This window comes from Podarcis raffonei, chromosome 14, assembly GCF_027172205.1.
Source record: "Podarcis raffonei isolate rPodRaf1 chromosome 14, rPodRaf1.pri, whole genome shotgun sequence".
In the NCBI taxonomy this organism is placed as follows: Eukaryota; Metazoa; Chordata; class Lepidosauria; order Squamata; family Lacertidae; genus Podarcis; species Podarcis raffonei.
In genome coordinates, this window is record NC_070615.1 from 52,289,658 (window position 1) to 52,307,321 (window position 17,664).

Genomic DNA, 17,664 nt, shown 5'->3' on the forward strand with positions numbered 1-17,664 from the left:
AGGATGGGGGCAAACCTGATGCTCAGGTTTCTTTCACCAGACCCTCCCAATTTGCGATGCAAGTATGCATGATGTAATGTTAGGGGGTTTGTAAAACTGATGAAAGTGGGAGCCATCCTTTGTTCTGGGCTCCTTCCTGCTTCTCCCATGCGGTGGGTGGAAGTCCTGTTGCAACAGGCCTTCAAAATAAAGACCTGGCCTGCTGGCTGCTGTTTTGCTCCTATATTCCTGGCTGGTGTCTTTGTTTGGTAATCCAAGTGAGCCCAAGGATTTTCCTATAACATTATAAAGGGGTTAGAACCCCATTGATGTTATAAATCAAACACTGCTAGGAGTTGTTTCTTTTTGCTTTCCAATGTATTTCTTATCAATAAAAAAATTGGTGGGGTGTGAACAAATTTCCATTCTGAGAGTGTGGCCCAGAGAAGAAAGTTTGAGAACCACGAACCTAGAGAAAATGGCAGCTGACAAAATATTCGCATTGCCCTTAACATAGCCTATGGGGTGGTGGGTTCACCTCAACAGAGGTCTCTCTCAACCCCTTCTCCTTTCGGACAAAGTGCCCATTAGCAAACACTTCCTACACACGGCCCAGCACTATGGTGCCTTGCAGTTGCGTAGGGAACTGAAAGGGAGCTCCCCAGGGTAGAATTGCCTCTTCGAACAAGCGCATGAACCAGCTGTGTGTGGCCCCATTGAGGGATCACATGGGAAGTGTGTGAACAATTTGTGCTTGGAAAATGCTAACACATGCAAGAAGGAAGACTCTGCTAGGTTCACAGTCACACACACGCTGGCCATAGCCAAGTCACGGGGAGGGCACATGGTTTGAATGTGGGGGATGCGCAAAACCAGGCGCCTGGCCTTAGCAACCAACTGGAGGAGGGCCAACAAACTGAAGCTCAGTCCAGATACGACAGACAGCCTGGCGGTGGGTGGTTCCTCAATCCTGCGCTGGCGATCTCTGGGTCTGACTGCTGCAATGCAACATACCCTGGGCTGCCTTTGAAGACTGTTTGGAAAACCCAGCTGGCCCAGAATGCAGTGGTCAGAGTACTGACTGGGACCAGGAGGTCTGAACATCTGACTACAGTTTTGGCCCAGCTGCACTGGCTGCAAATTTGTCTCCAAGCCCATTTCAAAGGGTTGGTTTTGACCTTCCGGCACCTTGCATGGATCGGGACCTCAGTACCTCAAGGGCTGCCTTTTCCTGAATAAACCTGCCCAAACCATGAGAACAGCACCTGAGATGATTTGTTCAGAGTCTTCTCCCCTGGAGAACAAATATATGAGGACGAATATATATATCCTGCCTTCTTCCCTAACAAGGACTTAAGTGCTTGCCATCTGTGCAGGTCAGCTGTGCGCTGAGTCTTGCTCCCTCGGCCTAAGCTACCTCGCAGGGTTGTTGGGAGGATAAAATGAAAGGGGTTTGAGAACATAATTAGGACTGCTGCCCCATGGAGGAAGAAAGTGTGGGGGGGTAATCGTAGGAAGAGTGTTATGTACTTACGAGGTTAAAACAAAAACAAAGAACATTGAATTCGCTTGGTTATATCTAGATGGCCTGGAAATGAATGCGGCACACATGTGAAGAGGCTATTCTGCTCTCACTCTTGCCTCAGCAAATACATCATGAAACAAATGGCGGGTGTGCAGCCCCACAGCTCGCCCCTTTGGGGCTTTGGCTCTGGCTCAGAGCCGGCACGCCTGCGCTCCCCATTCAGCGCAGTCTTCTCAGCTGACTTCTTGGCATTCAAAAGGCACGTCCAGCATTAAACTCCCATCCGCTTTCGAGTGCGTCTGACTTCATTCTGAAAAACTGCAGCCATGCTTGCGCTTGGCCAGGCAGACGCATTCCATTAATGCTCCCCTCTTGGAAAAGTCTGCTCTGTTTACCCTGGGTCACCAAGCGGGGGGTGGGTGGGGTGGAGAAACAGCTACGGGCCTCAGCGCCACCCTTGGCTCCCTCGCGCATCACAGGGGTTGGGAGCCATCTCAGCCATGCACATTGCTAGAAAGGCCGCGCGGTGGGGCCCAGACATCGCTGTAGGACTATGCAGCTGGGGGGGGGCACAGGGGCAATACAAGCAACTTCCTATCTGAGCAAGGACTTCTTGGTTAACAGCGACTCAACAAGCCACTTGCAACGACTGAAACATAACACAAAAGATAACAAATATTCAGGGGGAGGGATGTACATAGGCATGTTATAAATACAGTGGTACCTCCGGTTGCGGACAAGATCCGTTCTGGAGGTCCGGTCAGATCCCGAGGTTTCCGCAACCTGAGGACCGCTTCTGCTCACGCACGCGCAGCACAACCCGGTAAAATACTTCTGGGTTTGCCATTTTCGCATCCCGAAGTTCACAAGGGGTTATGTAGCTGGAGGTGCTACTGTACTCAGTCCCAGCAGTGAGTGAACAAACTGAACCAGAGATTCTCTGCGTGCAAAACATCTCCACTCTCCCTGGGAGGCTCTTCCTTGCAGGAGCAGCTGTGGACTCAGACAAGGGCCTGCTGGGGGCCACAGGAAGCTTCTAAAGAACCATCGGGGAAATTCATTGGAGAGGAGGCTGTCAGTGGCTGCTAGTCGTTATGGCTACATGCTCCCTTTTGGAGCAGAAGCAGCATGCTGGGAATAGCAGCAGCAGCAGCAGGAGGAGGAGGAGGAGGAGGAGGAGGAGGAGGAGGAGGAGGAGGAGGAGGAAAGGGCTCGTGCCCTGAGGCCACCATGGGAAAGGGAGCGTTGGACGGAAAGGCCTTTGGTCTCCTCCTCCACCAGCCAATCTCGTCTTAGGACTCGGCCACTAAGCGTTGGTAGGCTTTAAAAGGGGGTGTGACAAATGCATGGGGGCAACATTGATCCAAGGCTACTGGGCACGATGGCGTTCCAGGTTCAGAGGCCCCAGCCTCTTCATGCCCGTTGTCAGGGAGCAACAACAGTCTGCTTGGAGAGAGCTGGGGTTTCCGCTGAAGCCATCGATGTGTCACAACCTAGGGCCATATATGAGCAGTGAGCACGCAACTTTTCGTGTGTGGACTAGTAGCTACCTTGGACCTCTACAGGGTCAGGGTTAGGCAAATAGGTACTAAAATAGAAGACACTTTGGTTTTGTATTTTAACATAGGCATCAAAGTACTTAACTTATTGTGAAACAATGACATCTTTTAAAAATGTAATTAACTGTACTGTCTATTCTCTTGCTGGAGGCTGAGTGGCAGAACACTCTAGAGACACCTGCTCACCTGGCTTTCGACATTTAATATGTCTGTCTGTCTGTCTGTCTGTCTATCTATCTATCTAATTTATATACTGCCCTTCATCCAAGGATCACATCGCAGTTCACAGTATAAAAACACTCAAAGACATCACATAATAACAAACAGAACAATAATCCCTACACAGTTTAAAAGGTTATTGATTGCTTAATCAGCCAAAGACCCAAGAGAAGAGGAACATTTTCCTCTAGCGCCTAAAGATATCTGAGGAATACGCCAGGCAAGCCTCCCTGGGGAGAGCATTGCAGAAGCAGGGAGCCACAACAGAAAAGGCCTCATTCCTGTGCTGCCCCCCTCCAGGCCTCTCCTTTCCATTTTTAGGACTCACCTTAATTTTGTATTTTTAAGTTGCGCTAAACTGTTGTGAATATAGTGCAATGCTGTGTTTTAACATTAATGTTGCGTTTTAATTGTTGTAACCCACCCTGGGAACTTAGCGTGAAGGATGGGCAACCAACAGCAGCAGCAACAGCAGCACAGAAGGTTCCTGCCTCCGTGCAAAGGCTTAACTCAAACAACAACCAAATACCCCAACCCTCATTGTGTCAGACAACCGCCTGCCTTTCAGCTGTGGTTGCTTCGCTTCCACATTAAAGATTCTCCCCGCACAAGAGCCAGGCAGGAACGAAGAACCTCAATACCGCAAAAACTGACACACACTGCTAAGAGGAACACACACAAATAAGTGACTGTGGTTGCCCCCCCCCCCATGAAGCTACAGAGCAATTGTTTCGGATTTCTTAAATTAAAATCCAGTGCACTCTAAACACCAAAAGCTAAAAGGATCTTTAAAATAATTTACAATTCTTGCATTATGCCAGAAGCAACTAGTGCGTTATCCAAGAATACATTTAATTAAGAACATAAAGTCTTCAAAGCTCTCTTAAACTTGGAAGATATCCCTCCCAGAGGTAGTTTTAACACAGCTGCATTGAGATTAATGTTCCCAGCTGCAGCTGCCCTCTGGTGGTTCAGGAGTAGAAAGGGATCAGCAGAGCTGCGAGGCCCTTTTCAGTCCCACTCCCATTCGGGTTACAGACGCTTCTGGTTGCGTTTTTTCGGGTTAGGACCACCAAAACCTGGAAGTACTGGAATGGGCTACTACCGGGTTTCGGCGGTCGCGCATGCGCAGAAGGTCCGAATCGCAACCAGCGTGAGTGCAGACGCGCCGCTGTGGGTTGCAAACATACATCCTGCACGGATCACGTTTGCAACCTGAGCGTCCGCTGTACAGGGGTCTTCCGGGCCCTCTCAGGCAGCGCCGAAAGCATACTGCCACCTGCTGCGCAATATATTTCCGTGATTTTAATAGTCAAAGGACATTCTTTTGATCAGGCTGCCCTAGAAACACCCAATTTTATCCAGAGTTCCCAATGTTCCTCTAGTGCAATGCACACCCCCAGCCCAGACTCCTCCACTCACCACTCAGATGCCCAGGGGGCTCCCTCTGGCGCAGTGGGGCCAATCCTGTCTCCTGCAACTCTGCAACACTGCCTCAAACAGGAGAACTTCCCAGCTGTACTCAAGAGACGCCAGGAAGTGAACCCAGCACCTTCTGCACACGAAAACACATGACCCTCCGCTGAGCAGCTTCCCTAAGTATTCCAATTTTGACGTTTTCATGGAACCATAGAATTGCAGAGTTGGGGGGGCCCCTGAGGATCACGCAGTCCGGCCCCCTGCAAGGCAGGAGTGTGCAGCTGCCCCATGCAGGGATTGAACCTGCAATCTTGGCGTTATCAGCCCTGTGTTCCCCCAACTGAACTATCCATACTACTGTTGTATAAGGCAATTGTCATCCACTCCAGAGCCTCGGATCAAGAGACCAAATATTCCTCTCCAAGGACAATTTGAACATACGGAAGACATACTCATCGCTGACAGCCATCCAAACTCTGCTTAGAAACCTCCAAGGAAGGAGAGTTCGCCACCTCTCACGAGAGTCAAACAGCTCTTACTGTCAGAAAGCTCTTCCTGAGAGGCCGTTACAAATAAGCAGACGTTTGCATTGCAGAACCCTGAAGCCAGCTCACACTCCCCAAATGCTAACATGGCCCTCCCCAAAGAGGGAAAGAGAGGGAGAGCAAGAAGAGTGGGCTGCACAGCGCACAAGAATGGCCATGCTCACACGCTGAACGACTTTGAGCAGGCTTGCCCCAAAAGGGCTGGTGCCACAGGGCATGTGAAGGACGCTGTCTCATAAAAGGCCTGATTCTCTGGCCATTTAGACCAGTTCTGCCTGCTCTGACTCCAGGGTCCCAGGTCCCAATCCCTTTCTGCCACGGATCAAACCTAGAAACTTCTGCGTAGGAAGGCAAGCGCTCAGCCAAGGAAATAGGAGTCCCGGCCCTAGTCCACCAGGTCTGCGGCAGGGCTTGGCAGGACGGCTGCTGCCCTGCAAGGAAGGAATACCTGCTGAGAGTCTGAGGGTCCTGCTCCTGCCTCTCTCCACCAGGCCTAGGGTGGAGGTCAGATAGACTGCTGCCCAGCAGAGAGTCCTGTTTACATTCAATTAAAAATTCATTTTTTAATTGTGTTTTTAATTGTGTTTTTTATTTGTTTGGAAGGGGGTGTTTCTGTTTATAGTTTGATTACGTATTTTGTGTTTTTATCTTGTAATTTTATCTTGTGAACCGCCCTGAGACCTGTGGGTACAGAGCGGTATATAATTTTTAATAAATGATAATAAATACTGCAAACACACATTAAAAGTAGAAGCATGAGCCGAGGCAGCATTGATTTCAAGCAGCAAGTATAAGCTGCTCCCAGAAGCCCCTTTGGGTGCTCTAGTTCCACATTCCCACTGTGCTTTCATCCGGGCTCAGAAGCTGATTCCAGCAGCATTGCTTCCCCGGCTTGGCTAAACCGTCCTCCGTTACAAACAGCCAATCTGAAAAGTCAGCATTACAGCCAGACGGCTACAACTCCATTAATAATGCAATAGCTGCCTTGGCTTGAATGACTAGCAAGGTTGGGGGGTGGAGGGGCTTCAAGGTTAAAAGCTGCCATGGACAGACTGCTGCGGGGGGGGGGGGAGTCTAATGGGCATGGATTTTGGTGCTTCCCTGGGAGGGACAATCTGAAGGAAGGCACATGCTGAAAATTAGCAGAGTTTGGAGGATGTCTCTAGCCCACCCCTCTCTCTGTTGTGTTAGCTTTCTACTTGCAGTTTACTGTTTAAAAAATAAATAATTTGAAAAGTTATTACTAATAGGGTCCCCAGCCTGTATTCTGAAGTCATAGTCTAGGCAACTAAATCTTCCTGCTGCCTATGTAGAAATGGTTGAATGATTTATTAAAGAGCAGGTGAGTGACTTGCCTGAAACCATCTTGCTCCCTAATAAGCCAAGGCCCTGACTCAACTATTCAGACTTTTAAAAGGTCAAAGTCAAGGCTTTTACCTGGTTCCTGGAAAGGAAATGGAGGCAGGTGCAGTTCAACTGATGTGCTGTGTGCTTTGTGGGGCAAGCTCCAGTCAACCATTCAATTTTAGAGTTCCAAATGCTCTTCAAATGAACACTGAATGTCTTCCTACTAGTATAAGCTAAATCTTAACCAATTTACCTACCTACAGTGAGTCACTACACTCTGGCTGCTGAAAAGCTCCTCTGACCTCCAGAATTGGTCCAGCTGCATCCCCACCCCCTGTCCCCAGGCAACTTCTGTGTTTTTTGCAGAACTGGAGGGTGAGGTGCTGAGCATGCAGATGGCTTTGAGCTGCAAAAAGCACCTCCTAAGAGTTAATTCCACTCGGAGCAAGACCGAACCTTGAGGTCCTCTCCCATGAGTAACATTTCCTCTTGTCCTCCCCAATGTTAAAGGGAGGCTTTCTCCTCCCTGCACAAACACACCCACCCGCTGCCCTAAAGGAAGAGGTTAGGCAAGATCGCCTGGCTCATGATGTGACCAAATTAGGAAACAAACTCCAAAAGGCTCCAAGATGGACATCAGGCACGGTGGCCTGCACTTAGCCTCTGACCAGCGCTGCTTTGAGGCTGCACGTACAAGGCCAAGCGTCCCAAGGCACTGCCCCAAAGGCAGACACAGAGGCACTCTCCCAGCGGCTTCACACGTTACGTTTCTAGGTGTAGACCAAGTGTGTGCCAAAACACTCGTGCCATGCAAGATAGGTTCGTTGAGGGCGCAGCAAATGGCTTGGAGCTGTATGCTGAGCATATTGTGGTGAACTTGCTCTGCCTCTGCGTGATGTCCATGTGGCGTGGCCCTGACCCTCACGTCTTCCTTGTGGGTTTCCCAGAAGCATGTGGAGGGCCACAGAGGGAAGCAGGATCGGGGACCAGAAGGACTGCTGTCTGGCTATCAAGCCATCAAACAGCCCCAACCTAAGCTGCCCATTCCACCAAGTCTGTGGACAAGGTCTGCTAACTTCCTGCCCCCAACGGGAATGGCTTTGCTCTAGGTCAAGCCTGGGCCGCCAGACGCTGGACCCCAACCGCCCTGGCCAAAGACAGGGAAGGTGGGAGTTGTTGTCCAAAGACACCTGGAGGGCCATGGGGACGCCATGCCTCTGCCCGAGGTAATGCAGGAACCAGAGCAGAGTGGTTGCTGGCGACTCTGCAGGTGCTCCCACTCTGCTCTGGAAACAACTTCTAGGCCGCAGGCCGGGCTCAGCATGCCTGTTGCTCTGCTCAAACAAAGATTGTACAGACTAGCATGGCAGGCCATGAGGAAATGGTGCACCTGGCAACGAGCTGGATCATAGAATAATAAACTGTAGAGTTGGAAGGGGCCCCAAGAGTCATCTAGTCCAGCCCCCTGCAATGCAGGAATCTCAACTGAAAAGGCACGTTCCAGCCGCTATAGAAGAGACGGAACTAAGCAGCTTTCCCTGCATCCGACAGACTGAGCGCATCTTCCATCCAACAGCAATCTGGGGCATTGCAGAAGGTAGTCTCAAAAGCCAGACCCCAACACTTAACCCATTGCCCAGCCAATAAAAAGGCTAGAGAGGTTGGAAAGGGTCAGACTTGAGATGCCCACCTCTTTCCAACATCCCCCCCTTATCTGGGAATCTGGTTTTATGTAAACCCAAAGCCTCATGATGAACAGAGGCCTTGTGACCAGGTGTGGGGGACCTTTACGTCAAGGGCAGCCTAGACGGGCCATAGGTGGGGCCAAAGCATTATCCTCCCCTCCCACTCACCCGCATCCACCCCCCCACCCCATTCACAGCCTCTGACTGATTAGCCTGCAACAAAAGAATTTCCGCCCAATTTCTGTTCTAACTTGCCTGGGGGGGGGGGTTCAAGCTGGAAAGACAGACATGGCCTCTTATGGATATATTTCCAAGCTGACAGGCATAACGCAGCAGCATCTTCTGACTGAAGGGTATGGCTATATATGGCAGGGGCACAAGGCCAGGAAGGGGGGGGGGGAGAACAGGGAGCTGGATTCCCAAACTTGCATCGTCTATTTTTACACCAGTGGTTTGAGAATTCCTGCTTTTGGAAGCTGTGGGTAAACAAGGACCCACAGATAATTGGGGGGGGGGTTGAGGAGAGAGGAGAAAAGACAAGAGTCAAGGGAGACATCTGCCTTCTTGCAGAGAAGCCAGTTCCCAAATATGTTTTCCTTTATTACTGCACATTTTGGAGAGAGCCCATTTATCAAACATTTCTGGGCTTCCAATGCAACCTGGATTCAAAAGCAGCTCCATTGTGGAAGAATCCAAATAGACTTTTCCCTTGTCCTTTGAAGTGAGTCGGAAGAGGAGAACAGCATGGTGCAGCCTGCAGAGACTGTACCATATCAGAAGGAAGCAGAATGGGATGCAGGGGGGAAAGGAGGAAAGAGCATCATTAAACGCTCCTTTAAGTGAAGCGTTTGGGCTAGAAAGGAGTGGATTCCAAGGAAGGTGGCACCAGGTAATTGCTCTGAGCAGGTAGCTCAGTTCTTGGAAGGCGGCGATGGGTGAGAGAGCCTGCCTTTCAACTCAAGCCTTCCACTCGCAAAACACTCAGTGAAGGTCTCCCTCTACAAACACTTCCCCTCCCACTCCATGGACTCCTTTGTGCTGATTCAGCACCTCCAATTCCCTGCGGACGAGATTGATCTGGTTCCCCAGAAGCTGACAGGAGCCACAAGATGAACCCAAGAGGCACATTTCAGAGAGGAAACCCAGTTTTAGGGGACCGCGTTTTGCTCAGGCACAGCAAACAACCACTGCTCACTGCCCGACTCTGCAAGGCAGAGAAGTATCATCACTGCTTATGGGGGTGGCCCTGAAGCAGACAGGGAGAATGTGGCTTGCCTAAGACTCCGTAGTGAGCTCATAGCAAAGGCTAGAAGCAAACTTGGGACTTCCTGTAGACCTGGGCGCGACGCTCACCAACTCTGCATGTGTGGGAAATGTTAAGATGCCTTCAGAAGTCGGAGGGGAGCTCCACAGGTCTCCCAGGGGCTTAACACCGAGGCCTCAACAACTGCACAGTCCCTGGTGCCCATCTGCCTCTTCCCACCCAAAACAGGAAATGCACCTCATTTGCCAGGGTTATCCTGCCTGCAGAACCCATTTCCTTGGGGCAGGCCTGGGACTTTCCCTGTTTCAGGAAACCCACAGATTTCAACGCAGCGTCTCTCTGGAGAAGCTCAGCACTCCTCTCATGCCATCCTTGGCAAGCTGCGTGCAGAGGGGCACAGGCCTGCACCAGCCCCAGCGGCACAGTTGCCCCCCTCTGCCCGGTCTCCTCTCTGCCTTCGTTTCTTCACCCGCCGTGCTGAAAAACACAGAGGCAGCAGCAGCAGCAGCAGCTGAGTTTTCACTGCCCTTTTATGGTAGAAAAATGAAAATTGCCTACACAGCAGCAGCAAGAGCAGCAGCAAGAGCAGAGAGACACGGCAGCGGAAACTTGCCATTTGTTGTGGTTTTGGCAAGGAGTCAATGGAGCATGTTCCTCGCTACCCGATTCAGAAGGGCGACCACCACTTAGGCGTTGAAAGAGGAAGGAAGTCGGAGGGGGCAGAAGAGAGCGGAGGCATCACACGCTGGACACCCCTGGCTTGCATCTGAAAACGCCTAGTAAGCTACTGGCGGGAGCTGAATAAACACCGCAAGCAGCACATGGACTGATGCCTATTTCCAATGCTGCCGGCGTGATGCCTACAGCCCTGCCCCCGCCCCAAGGCTGTGTCACACTCTCGTGTGACCAAGGCAGAGAATCGAGGGAGTAGCTACCTGCAAATGGTTTCTATTGAGCTCTATGGAACAAGATGAATGGGCTGCCATAAGGGACGCAGAAAAGGGGGAGAGAAAAGCCTGCCCCTGCTGGATCAGCTCAGTGTCCCTTCCGGCCAAGCAGATGCCTCAATGGGAAAACCCACAAGGAGGACCAGAGCGCAAGAGAACTCTCCTCTCGTGGCATTCAGAAGCATTACAGCCTCCGACTTCACCCCGTTTGTTAGGCTGGGGGCAGCATCAGCACACACACACACACACACACACAACGCAAATGGCTGCCTACATGCCCATGCAAGAAGGGAAAACAAGGCATGGCATCCAGGGACCCTGATGCACTGCAGGAAGAACTTGCCCTCTTCCCCCCAGAGAATGGGTCTGCGGACAGACACAAGAGACTCTCACGGGGGTCCCTTCTAGGTGCCACTGAAGAGAAGTCCACCGGCTTATCAGAACAACTTTCCCCCTCCCAACCTCAGGATGTTCACTTTCCTCCGAAAAGCCAGAGACGGGGGAAATGTCATGGGCCAGGCCTGCATGCGAAGCTGCACAGAGCCATGAAGGAAGAAATGAAGGCAACGTCAAGGGTCTACCAGCCTCCTCACCTCCCAGAGGATGGCCAGAATGCAAGCGGCAGCCAAGCGCCATGAACAACACACAACTCTTATTGGAAATCAGCTGGCGACAGAGCATGTCCATTCTTGCCCCATCAGCAAAGCTTTCAGGAAGAGGGCAAGCCGGACGGGGGTTGTTCAAAAATGTGTCACCAGAAAGCAAGAGGGGAAGAAGAGAGCAAGAATTGGCAGATGCCTCTAAGGCCACGGGAGGAAGAGGGGAATTGCAAAACGGGTATTGAGCAATGGCCCCTGTGCTCAGAACTGGGAGGGGATGATCTGGCCAAGGAAGACTGCTGAGTAATGCTTGTAATGTACAAAAAACTATGGGAAAATGGACTATTATTTTTAATGAATTAAGAGAAAATAAGACAAGCAGATGAAAAATAAGAATGACAATGGTAACCATGGAAGGGTAGAGGGAAGACAAGGGATTCATAGAATCCTAAATGAGGAGGTGAATGATGTGTCTGAATTTAAATGTTATGTAAAAATTAATAAAAATATATTTTTTAAAAAAGACTGCTGACAGGAAGGTACAGGCCAGCCCTGTTTGAGACTCCACTGCTACCTTCACCAACCTCCCGCTGTTCTGGAATACAGCTCCCATCAACGCCAACTCATGGGAACTGCAGGACAAAACCTCTGAAGGGTAGCAGAGGCTGTCACACTGGCTGGTCTGCCCTTATCAGAGGAATAAGAGAGAAATATCCACATCTGAGGACATCTCCAAAGTGGTGTTTTGCTTTGCCCTTTGCTCCATGCCAGTTATCTGCTACAGTATGTAGGTGTCTATCTCAGGGAGCTGGGCAGCAGCCCCAGGTCAGGGGCAGAGAGGGCGATTTGCCCAGAGATGGCCCCGGGTTCAGTTCCCTGGCATCTTCCCAGCTACAAGGAACACGGGGCAGGAGGATCTTGCCGAAAGACCCTGCCGGAGACCCCGAGGGAGGTGGACCCCCAGCCCGACTCAGCAAGAGGCAGCTTCATGCACTCATGCTTCCGGGCAGCAAGCGAAGGTCACACTGTCCTGCCAAGCTTTTCCCTTTGTGAGCCGTTAATCTGAGAGTTCTGGCTGCGAGTTGCTCCTCCCAGGCTCTCTGCGTGTTTCAATAACGTTATCATTTACAGAGACAATTCAGACATTTACAGCTGGGAAGGGCAGCTGCTTTCTGCTTTCAGTGCTGTGGCCACCCTGAGCCCTGGTCAGGAGCTGGAGTCAAGCCTAGGTCAGCAATAAAACAAAGCACCCAGTGCCAGTGATGTTAACCCTTTATTCAAAGAAACAAAACAGTGCAGGCCTAGTGATCATAGCAAGCAATGCGAGGACTTCCCACTGCTCCCTAAGACTTCTCCCCCAGCAGCCTAAGACTCTGTCGTCTTGTCTCTCATTGCTTCTCCCTTTTCATACCTCTTCTGGTTCTGGGAGACTGGGGGATGGAGGGAGCAGGTAGCAGCAGTAGGGAGATCTCCCTGGCTTCTTCAGCAGCCTGCCTCATCTCTGCCTCAGCCCCTCTGCTTCGGTCTTTGATTCTAGACTTCTCTCTGCCCCAGCCTCTCCCAGCTCACTAAGCCCTGCTGCCTCTTCAGCTTCCGACACCTCCTTCTCCCAGTCTGCTCCCTCTTCTCCCTCTGGCCACTCAACATCTTCATTTCATTTATTGAATTTATATACAGTGGTACCTCTGATTACGAACTTAATTCATTCCAGAGGTCCGTTCTTAAGCTGAAACTGTTCTTATCCTGAGGCGCGCTTTCGCTAAAGGGGCCTCTGGCGTGCGATTTCCATTCGCATCCTGGGGCAAAGTTTGCAACCAGGAGCTGCTACTTCCGGGTTAGAAGAGTCCGTACCCAAAGCGTTCGTAACCAGAAGAGTTCGTAACCGGAGGTACCACTGTACCGCCCTATACCCAGAGGTCTCAGGGCGGTTCACAGTAAAAATCACAAAAATAAAAATAATCCAATACACACACACAACTCAAAAAGAGACACCTTTTAAAGGGTATAGGATGTTGATCGGTTAAGCAAAGGCCTGGTTAAAGTGGAACATCTTCACCTGGAGCCTAAAGGTGTATAATGAAGGTGCCAGGCGAACTTCCCTGGGGAGAGCATTCCACAGACAGGGAGTCACTGCAGAGAAGACCCCGTTCATCCCACCACCACCACCCCCAGGCTCTGAGCTTTCTTCCCTTAGAGGTTCTCTTGGCGGTTCCCCAGCTGGTGCCTCCCATCATGCATCTACATCCAACCAGTCCATGACAGGTAACATAGAAACCTCTCAAGCAAATCAATCATGGATGATACCAGCCATCTTTTCTTTTACTGAAATGGAGAACTGGGGGGCTGCTGGGCACCCCAACTCCCATCATCCCCAACAAGTGTCCAGCCTGCCTCTATTCTAAGCAAGGAGGACATTCAGACTCCCTTCCTGGCAGGACACAACTGCGGCATCACAAGCATCAGAAAGCAGAGGGAGCAGAAGAGGCACAAACATGGCACTTGTTCCTTGTTGCTCCGAATGGACGGGAAGGGCCCGAAACAACTGGTTCAAATGGCAATAACGGGGTTTTGAGAAACTTTAGGAAGAGCGTCCCGATGGCATGAGCTAATCAGCCTTGGGAAGGCGTGCCTAAGAAGCAGGGGGTGGAAGGACCTTTCGTCCAGAGGTTTCTCAACAGAAGCTGGGTGGTCACCCGCCGGGGTGCCTAGCGCAGCCGATTTCTTGCAATGACAAGGGATTGGGCTAGAGGTCCCTTCCAACACTCACATCCTGAGAAGACGTGCAGCTTAGAGGCTGGCATGATGACACTGTGGAGGAGCAGGGAAGCGTTTCTCCATCTCTTAGGAAGCATCTACCACCCACCTAGGTGATTGTATGTAGAATGTCTATTCCCCCCGCCCATTTTTTATTTTGGTTTCTATAGAGGGAATGCAAGGAGGCAGGATTGAGAGTGGGAGAGAGATTGTGCAGGTAGGTGGAAATAGCATCAAGATTTCAGAGACGAAAACAGGGAAAGTATTAATCTCTGAGGATCTCTGTTCTGGTTAAGGGGCCAAGAGGAAAGGAGAGCTCATTGCGCTCGGCTGCCTAAAAGGGAGCTGGCAGAAGCAGGCAGCCAAGCCTCTCACCCTTCTGACCTGCCTCTGTTCCCCGTGCACCCAAAGGGATGCTGTGCACTACTTCAAGGATGGGCTGTTACCATGGCAACAGGATCTTTCACCTCCCGACCATCAGCTCGCTGGAATCGCTGCAGCGTCCTGTGCTGAGACTGCAAAGGAGAGTAGACAGCTGGCTCTGCCCATAATATACAAGGGGATAGACAATCCTGGCAAAGAAACCGCCACCGTCAGCAAGTTACGCCGCCTGCTTAAGAAACAAGCAGGCGTGTGTGTGCCCTGTGTCCAAGCCAATCATCTGGGGCAGCAAATGGCGGTGGGGGGGCGGTAGCCAAGCTGCTTAACCGCCAGCATCCATAGGGGGTGAGAACTAAGAGGTTAAACGGCTTCTAAATTTACCAGGGGGTTGGAAGAGGGTTGCAGCTGTCAAGCAAGGAAGTGGGTGGGGGAAAAAACAGTATCTAGAAATTCCCTTGAAAGCCAAGTTCTGACTTCAGCTTTGAAGTGTGGACAACCAGAAGGCGGTCTTTCTTTTTTGCAAATACGTAAGGCACAAAGGCAACTGACTTAAGAGAGTAAGAACATAAGGCGATCCCTGCTGGATCAGGCCCATGGCCCTTCTAGTCTAGCATTTTGCAAAGCAGGAGCCAATCAGGAGCCCTTCCTGCACTTTCCAGCAAGTGGTACTCAAAAGTAAAACTGCCTTCTCCCATGGAGGAAGAAAAGCCATTGTGGCTATTAGCCATCGATAGTGGTCTCCTCTTCCATGAATTTGACTCTTCTAAAGCCATCCAAGTTGGTGGCCATCCCTGTCTCCTGTGGGAGAGAGTTCCACAGTTTAACAAAGTGCCGCATGAAGAAGTCCTTCCTTTTCTCTGTCCTTACTCTTCCAACATTCAGCTTCCCAGGACGTCCACAAGTTCCAGTGTTAGCAGAGAGGGAGAAAAACTTTTCTCTATCCCCTTTCTCCACACCAGGCATCGTTTTATAATGCCAACTCTTCGCTAATCTAAGAAATCCCAAATGTTGGAGCCTTCCTGTTTTCCTGAAACAGGCATTTAAGCCTATAGGCCTGCGATTTCCAGGATCCTCTCTTGATCCCATTTCAAAAAATTGGTGTTGCATCGTCTACTTTCCAGTCCTCAGGCTTATCAGAACCTCAGAGAAGGTTCTATTTAACTACCGTGGCTGATAGTGTTGCAGGAAACACCCCCCCCCCAATCATTCAGTTTGTACAAATTTGACACACACACTCACACTCACACACTACATATGCTACGCTTATGTTATAAATTCATAGAAAATCAACCATACATTATATCTGCACTGTTCCACTTTTATTTTACTCCATGAAGGAAGGACTACAAAATGGGGAAGGTTTGATACAGGGCAGCCATAATCCCTTGAGCATACCAGCACATCCACAGGAGCCCTGCCCAGTTGCTATGCCAACCCTGATGGTCCTGGACAGAAGACTATCAAGATCACAAAGAACTTGCATATGGGAGTGGATTCAGCACAGGCTGGAACAAAGGGCAATGATCAGCTCTTCCCTCTGGGGGCAGGAAACTGCAAACTCCCCTTTGTCACCTGGAAAGTACTCATGGGGAGGCGGGGAAAGGAGGAACCAGCCAGGTGACAGGACACTCAGGTTACCTCCACAACTCCTCCCTCAACCCCTCCATTTTGTGATGTAGTTGTGATGTAGTCTTAGGGGTGTAGTTTGGGGGATTAGTAACTAATAAAAGTTGGGGTCTTCTTTTGTTCTGGACTTCCATTTTGCTTCATCTTGTTGTGGGTGGGAGTCCGATCGCGACAGTTTCCAATAAAGGCCAAGCCTACAGGCTGCTGTTTTGCTCCAAATTGTCCTGGTTGGTGTCTTTGTTTTTGCCCAAGGGAGCCCTCGGATTCCTCCATTAACAATAGGACTTGGTGGAGTTTGATTTGAACACGTCGCAAATCAAAATACCGCAAGCCACTGGTGCCAGACGGAGCCACTCCTGCCTGGAAAGTTCTGACATGGCTGCGACCACTGGTACAATTGCAACTCCTGCCCACGGCCACAGCATTTTTGCCTTTTGTGGGGCTGGCAACCACCAGCTCTGCTGAGCAGCCAGGCTCCTCCCTCCTGGCAACAGCCATGCGCAGCATCAAGCAGCAGGGGAGGAGAGGAGACCAACCACATTTTGGTGCCACCTCGCCTTGAACTTTTCCACTCCACCTGGTCATTAGAACTTGTACTCTATTTTCCTTCTCCATTAGATCCGTTATTATTGATGCAATACGGTAAATGCATTTGAAGAATGCAAGCCGTCAGGAGGCAATTCTTTTGGAGTCTAAAGACGTCCACGTACAGCACGAGACATTAAGTAGCATGTGCATGACTGTTGGTGTTTGATAAATGAAGCTTTTAACCACCACACCCTCCCCCACTCCAGCGACCAACAGCAATATACAGTAGTACCTCGGGTTACATATGCTTCAGGTTACATACGCTTCAGGTTACAGACTCCACTAACCCAGAAATAGTGCTTCAGGTTAAGAACTTTGCTTCAGGATGAGAACAGAAATCGTGCTCCGGCAGCACGGCAGGCCCCATTAGCTAAAGTGGTGCTTCAGGTTAAGAACAGTTTCAGGTTAAGAACGGACCTCCAGAACAAATTAAGTACTTAATCCGAGGTACCACTGTAATGGAAGTCCCGGCTGAACATCTAGGGGTCCATTCAGACATCACAACATGGCACAGGTAGACAACCCAGGATGTAACCGCAAGACTGCTTTTGGCGCTTGCTAAGAGGGGAGTGAGTGGCAGACAGCCTCTGGCTCCACCTTCTTCCAGGAAGTCCCCAGGGAAGGCAGCTTCTTCTGCAAAGACTTGCTTGCCTTGCACTGCTGCATCAGGGCTTTTCAGCTGCCCACTACCTCCCCCCCCCCCAAATGCATGTCCTCTTGTCATGGGTCATGCTACACAGCAGCCACGTACTTAATTTTCAGATGCCCTAAATATCAACTGGTAGAAGGCAACGCTTCCTCCCGCTCTGCCAGGGCAGGAGGATATTGGAAGCATTTACTTCCCGGCTTAATCCGAGTTTGCTATGTCCAAACTGTGCCAAAAATCATGTTTCAATCCTCGCTCATTACAGTAGCTTTGGATGTAAAAGCAAACCGCGGTTACAAATTCTGTAACACAATGCATTTTTAGAAACTGAATTTTCCACACCAAATAAGAAAGTAATTGCAATAGTTCACAGCCATTTCCTCACCTTTTTGGCCAAAGAAATTAAAGAACACAGACACTATGCGAGGGACAGGTAAGCCAAAGCAAAAGATGGTCACCACAACGAATTTCTAGCAAGGCCGCCAAGCCCACTCTGCGCGTAAAACTCCACATTGCTGAAAATACAGTTCCTCATGTGTATGCCCAAGGTATGCCCAAGATCATGAGCCTTGGGGCATTCC

At 50.4% G+C, this 17,664-nt stretch overlaps 1 protein-coding gene across 1 annotated transcript in view; it reads right to left on the bottom strand.

Annotated features, from left to right (window-relative positions):
• The window catches only part of RNF216 (ring finger protein 216), an 85,026-nt gene that overhangs the window by 32,706 nt on the left and 34,656 nt on the right, over positions 1-17,664 (bottom strand). The window lies entirely within an intron of this gene.